This window comes from Dioscorea cayenensis, chromosome 9 (assembly GCF_009730915.1).
Source record: "Dioscorea cayenensis subsp. rotundata cultivar TDr96_F1 chromosome 9, TDr96_F1_v2_PseudoChromosome.rev07_lg8_w22 25.fasta, whole genome shotgun sequence".
NCBI lineage: Eukaryota > Viridiplantae > Streptophyta > Magnoliopsida > Dioscoreales > Dioscoreaceae > Dioscorea > Dioscorea cayenensis.
The window spans coordinates 12,998,333-13,005,216 of record NC_052479.1 but is presented as its reverse complement, the minus strand read 5'-3'; positions in this window follow the sequence as shown (position 1 = coordinate 13,005,216).

The window sequence follows — 6,884 nt, the reverse complement described above, 5'->3', positions numbered from 1 at the left end:
AAGAGAATATTACAAACTGCAACTAGTGAGACAAATACGATTAAGTATAAAGTACCATCAAACATAAACATTGTCCAACTGAACCAAATAACAAATGAAAAACTACAATCCTAACAACTTTAAAAAAGATAGTCTGGTGTTATAGCAAGCTTCTCCCTTTTTGTGACACAATTGATGCCAAAGTCTTCACAAGAAGTTACAAGGCTTGGTACAACTTTTGCTGCAACCCCCTCTATCGTTGGCATCAGCACCTCTCTTCTTCTTCTTCTCAAGGATTTCGAGATGAGATAGAATATTCTGCTTCTGTCGGGCTATGATGAATAACTCTGCAGAAAGTGATCGATGCCTTCTCTCTACATCTTCAAGCCGTCCTTCAAAAGCTTTTCATACTCTTCTTTAACCAACAGATTTGCCTCTTCTGCATCTTCAAGCATTGGTGGTGGAAATACCCTTCCTACAGGTAAATCAATCTTCTTATCTAGGGTAAACAGTTTATGAGAGATCTTCAGTTTCTTTACTGTTGTGACTGCTTCTCCTTTCCTGAGTTGTACTCCATGTTGTAACAAATTCTGCGACAATAATGCATTACACCCAAGGGATGTTGAGGAGCTTGTACAATCTGCTTCTTTCACAATGTTTTGAAAAATCAGCCTTCCCAGATTGAACTTTTTCCTAGTTCCAACAACATACATTAATAGTGCGAGCTCCTTTACTATGCTTGAATTATGTGGGACAGGTAGCCAATTCTAAGTAGAACATTATACTTAGCTGTGAGGATAGAGGCTGGAAGTCTTGACTCTTCTCCCCATAACTCGGTCCTTCCTCCCGTGATCTCTTTCAAAAAAATTTCACTCAGCTCCAGCCCTTCTTCATAGTTCCCCTTTAATTCAGATTTAAACTCTAGAAATCTATTCAGGCTAGTTTGAGTAAATGAGATCCATTTCCCATGAATATATACTCTAGTGATGCCTTTGTCAGATGGTGATAGATTACTGTAGAATTCTAGAACTAGAGCCAAGCAGTAGCCTTCAGCAAACATTGCAGATTTGTATAAACTTCTTTCTTTAAGCAACTTAGTCAGACCATACTTCTCGAAGGCAACCATATTTATCACCCTTTCAACCACAGTTCCTCTCTTTAAAACAGACTCAAACTTCTTCTTAGATGTTTTATCAAGGAATCTGTCTTCATCGCTGTCTTCAGAACACTCACTTGCCTTCTTTTTCTTGCCCTTTTTAGAACTTGATGGAATTTTCTCCCCTTGTTTTGCAGCTTCAGTACAGTTCCTTTTGGACCTAGGGGAGACTTCTACTTCTGGATCTGAGAAAGACTTCCTCTTAGACTTTGTTACACATTTCTTCTTCTGGGACTTCTCTCTTGTTTCTGCCTTTCTTTTTGCATAGACTTTGGAGAGACGATCTCTGAGTAGGATCTCATTAGAATTGTGTGAATTGTCTGATGTTGCAGGAGATGTTGTAACTTGTGTTGCAACATGTTCAGTATCTACAGGTCCATCAGTATGTTGGTGAATGTTACTCAAGACTTCACTTAGAATAGCAGCAACCTCTATTTCAGCTTCAGTGGGAGCATCTATACTTCTTTCTCCGATAGCCACTTCTGCTTGTGCTGAGGCTGATTCCTTTTCAGCAGCATCTTCTACACCAGTTAGTTATTATTCTGAACTTCCTTCATCTGAGGCTGTAGGCGAATCATTCTATTCATCTTTTTCATTTCTCTGGATATAGGCTCCTCGAAATGACTCTTGTACCATTCTCAGAAGATCATCTCTGTCTTTGATGCCTGTGGGCACATCTTGTGATGAAGTTCTCGTTTCCACTTCTTTAGAAGACGAAACAACATCCTGAGAAGAAACATAGGGGGCGATCACTTTCGACAGATCTTCTGTCTTTTCTCCTCTTGATGGACTTCCTCCAGAGTTGGTCCCTCTCAACCTTACTTCTTCAATTTGGGCAGCAATTTCTTGTGGGGTCGTTGGAGCACAGCGAGCCATCCTCTTCGTCCTCATATTTTCTCAAACACCGCGTTCTTCTTCTGATTTCAAAAACACTTTGGAAATAAATTGGGGTTTAGGGTTTTTATGCCCCTTTAATTAGTTATAATTTCCAAGACATCCTTTCATATTTTCAAAAAAAAAAATATCTCTTTTAAAAAAATATCCCTCTTTTTTTATGAATTTTTTTAATTTACTTTTTTTTCTTGTTTTTGATTTTTTTAATCTTTGAGAGATATCAAGAGATTTTCACTCGTTGGATTGTTTTGTTTGTTGACTTTCATAGGTCCTCGATCAACATATTGCTGGTTGTAACATGATGTTGTACCCGTAAGATTTTTCACCATCTTGAGATTAGAACTGGAGACCTCTATATCTTCTCTTGCGTTTTTATCTTTTTGTATCCATAATTTCTTGATTACAATAGTCTTTCCTCTGACTTTCCTTTTGATGAATGCCTACTTATGTCCAACTACTTTTCCACTTTTCAAGTCTTCTTTTAATTTGATGCACTTGGGTCTTATGTGGCCAGTCTCTCCACAATGACAACACGTAGGCACTTCTCTTTTCGGTTTTTTCTTTAGTTTGACTTGCTTTTCTTCATTGTTTTGTTGAGCAGTTGACTTGACAAACACAACTCCTGAACCTTCTGTCTTGACACTTGAAGTTTCCCTAATATAACCAATACCATGTTGGGCTTTGCTCTTCCAATTGATAGAATCTCATCAAGCTTGGCTTTACCCTTGTTTATGGAGTCCAAAGTCTTCTCAGCATGGCACAACTTTTGTTTGCATACACTCAACTCTTCCTCCAAATGTTGGTTTTGTAACATCATCTCATTAAATTTGTTCATCATAACTTTATAACTTGTAAGAAGATCATTTTCTGTTACCTCATTGTACTCGCTGTCAGTTTTAGTGGATGTTGTAACTGATATTGCAACATATTATGTAACAAGCTTCGATCCATTTATCACAGTAGGAAATGATGTATGATGGTTGCTCAGACTTCCTTCATCATCTTCTTCCATGCTACCATCTGAATCATTACTCCATCTAATATTGAGCGGCTTTCCTTTCTTCTTGAGAGTGTTAGCACACTCGGATTGGTAATGTCCAAATCCTCCAAATTCTCTACACATAACTTTCTTTTGATGATCTTCAACTTCTTCCTTTTCTTCACTAGGGGGATCTTTTCTCTGGAATTTTTTGCCTTCTGTCTTATATTTTCTGATCATGCTGTGCAGCTTTCCTGACAGAAAAGCAAATTCACTATCTTCTTCATTTTCATCTTCTGTTACAACAGCCTGTTGTAGCTCCTTCTGCTTTGTTGCTTCTACCTTCAAAGCTATATCTTCTATTTTTCTTTCAGGATTTAGATTCATCTCATAGGCTTGCAAAGATCCCATCAACTCGTCAAGTCTCATAGTCGTGATGTCTCTGGCTTCTTCTATTGTGGAGACTTTACTATCAAATCTTCTTGGTAGAGATCTTAGAGTCTTTCGGACTAGCTTTTTATCCGAGTACTTCTTGCCGAGTTGGAAGGCTTGATTTGCAACATCCATTAACTTGCATTGAATATGGCTATTGTCTCATCTTCTCCCTTCCTGAGATTCTTGAAAAATAGTTGTTAGCATTTGCAGTTTAGATGTTCTTACCAAGTTTGCGTCTTAATGGATAATTTGAAAAATCTCCCAAGCTTCTTTTGCACACTCACATATTGCAACATATTTGAACTGGTTCTCATCAACTCCTCCAAAGATTACACTAAGAGCCTTCCCATTGGCATTAGCTTTGCGCATGTCTTTAATACTCCAGTTATTTTCTTCATTTATGATCTCGTTCTTATCTTCATCAACTAGAGTGGGAGGAGACCATCCTTCTTCTACGGCAATCTATGCACTCTCATCAATGGATTTGATAAACAGCCTTCATGCGTGCTTTTCAATAATTGTAATTGGATCCATTTAGCAACGGTGGTCGTTTGACAAAAGTTCCTTTTTTTCGACCATCATTGGAACTTGTTAGGACCTCGCCGACTTTAAAACCAAAGCAAACACGGCGACCAAGTCTCTGATACCACTTGTTAGTTCTGCCGATGTGGTTTGTGGTTTAGAGGACACTCAAACACTCATAAAAAAATTCACACAAACCAAACAAGAAAGAGACATACAAAGTTGGTAACGTAGTTCGGCGTCCACACGCCTACGTCTGGGGGCCTAGCCAGGAGATAAACAATCCACTAAAAGAGGTGAAAATAGATGAGTACAAACACTTGTCACTAACTCTCCCAACAATAAAGATCACTACCGTCTCTAGATTGTCTAGTGCTCACACACTCTCCTCCACAAGAGACATACCCAATCTCAGAGCAAGGTAGCTTATATAGACGCTTCAACATCCCAAATATAGTTCATACCTTTTTTAAAATATCTGCGGCTACTAATTTAAAACCTTCCAAAATTAGTTATTGCAACTCCTGTTGTAACATGAATTGCAACATGGCCCTGACTGCTAACTTAACTGAGTTCTGGTTACATTGCAAATGACATCAAGACCCATCAACTTCCCGGTCATGCTTACTCTGAGTCAGTGCAGCCCGATCTCCCGATCCCGACTTTCGACAACTAGCCTACCTCCTCAATTCCTCGCCACACAGTCCCCTTGCAAGGGGTGCACGTCCTTGGTGTGTCTTCAAGAAACTTATCAAACTTGATCTTCAATTAAGCCAAGTTTGGTCTTCAAATCTTCTCAAGAAAGATTTTTAATCAATCATCTCAATCATACCAACAATAGGCATGTCTTCAAGTCTTACACTTAATAGTCTTCCATCATATCTATTAAGGTTCTTCAAATCATACCTTCAATAGTCTTCATTCATACCGTTGATAGGTATTTCCTCAATTAAGCTTCATCCATATTTAGGCTTCAATCAAATCTCCCTAAATATGGTATTGATATGATTTTGTCTTCAAGTTGTAACACATTACCAAAAATAGCTTCACCAAGATCTCCCAAGATATTTGCTTCCAATCCAAGACTCTTTGCCATGTCACCATGCCTTGTCATGTCATCATTTATGCCACGTCATAAAAGGTTGCCACATCATATTGTCTTGGTGTCAAATCATGCCAATTATAGTGCGATTGCACTGACATAAAGCATCCCATTTAATCACACATTGCTATATGGGTACAAAAGTCTCATATATCGAACCTGTTTTCTTAAACATATCAATTCAAGGTTATTTTTTAAATAATTTAGTTTTTAAACATGAAAAATAAAAATAAAAATAAATGCAAATTATGACTATTAATGATACTCCCATATTTCTTACACAAGTTATCCAATAAATAGATTTTGTTTTTACTTGTATACATAAACTAGGCATTCTCCCATACTTTGTATCAGAGTTTTAAATTTTTTGTGAGGGTTTTAGGTAATATTATGTATAAAAATAATATAATAAATAACTCCTACAATGAAAACTGTCATGTACCTTGTATTTCAAAGATCTTATGGACATTTATTGCATAAATAAATAAGTACAATTAAAGTTTTTTCAGTTATTAATATCATAACTAATATAAATAAAAATTTAAATATAACAAAAAAAAATTTAACTTATTCATTGAAACCCTCTAGGAGCATATTATACATCTAGTTTAATGATATGTGTTAGTTCCGCCGATGTGGTTTGTGGGTTTTGGGGAACACTTAAGCACTCATAGATCTCACACAAACCATCAAAGAAAGTTCACACAAACAAAACAAGAAGGAGACATACAAGATTGGTAACCCAGTTTGGCGTCCACTCGCCTACGTCTGGGGGGCCAAGCCCGGAGATAAACAATCCACTAAAAGAGGTAAAAATAGATGAGTACAAACACTTGTCACTCACACTCTCAATAAAGATCACTACCCTCTCTAGATTGTCTTGTGCACCCACACTCTCTAGCTCCGGTCCCATACTCAATCTCAGAGCAAGGTAGTTTATATAGACGCCTCAATGTCCCAAATATAGCACATACCTCTTTTAGAATCTCCGCGGCTACTAATTTAAAAACCTTCCGAAATTAGTTGTTGCAACTCCTGTTGGAACATAAGTTGCAACATGGCCCTGACTGTTGACTTAACTGAGTTCTGGTTACGTTGCGGACGACCTCAAGACCCATCAACCTCCTGGCCATGCTTAGTCCGAGTCGATGTAGCCAAATCTCCCGATCCCGATTACCGGCAACTAGCCTACCTCCTCAGTTCCTCATCACGCAGTCCCCTCCCAAGGGGCGCACGTTCTTGTGCGTCTTTCATGAAACTTGCCAAACTTAGTCTTCAATCTTCCAAGTTTGGTCTTCAAAGATTCTCCAAACTTGATCTTAAATTCACCCAAGTTTGGTCCTCAACTCTTCCCAATAATAGATCTCCCATCAATCAATTCAATCATCAAGGATTCTTCAAATCATATCTCCTTCATTCATACCATGAATAGATATTTCTTCAAATAAGCTCCACCATATTTAGTCTTCAATCATATCTCTCTAAGTATGGTCTTGATATGATCTTGTCTTCAAGTTGAATAAGTTACTAAGAATAATACCACCAGGATCTTCAAGATATTTGGCCCCATATTGTAGACTTACTAAAAATAGTTCCACCATATTTTGCCTTGCACCCCAAGTCTTCTTGCCATGTCACCATACTCTCCATGTCATCAATTATGTCTTATCACCATGGTTGACACGTCATCTACCTTAATATCAAATCATACCAATAAATAGTGTGGTTGCACTAACAATATGTATAGATGATGGTGCTCAATCAATAATAGTGTTCAAAGTCACAAAAACAATGAATGTGAGAATATATATATGATA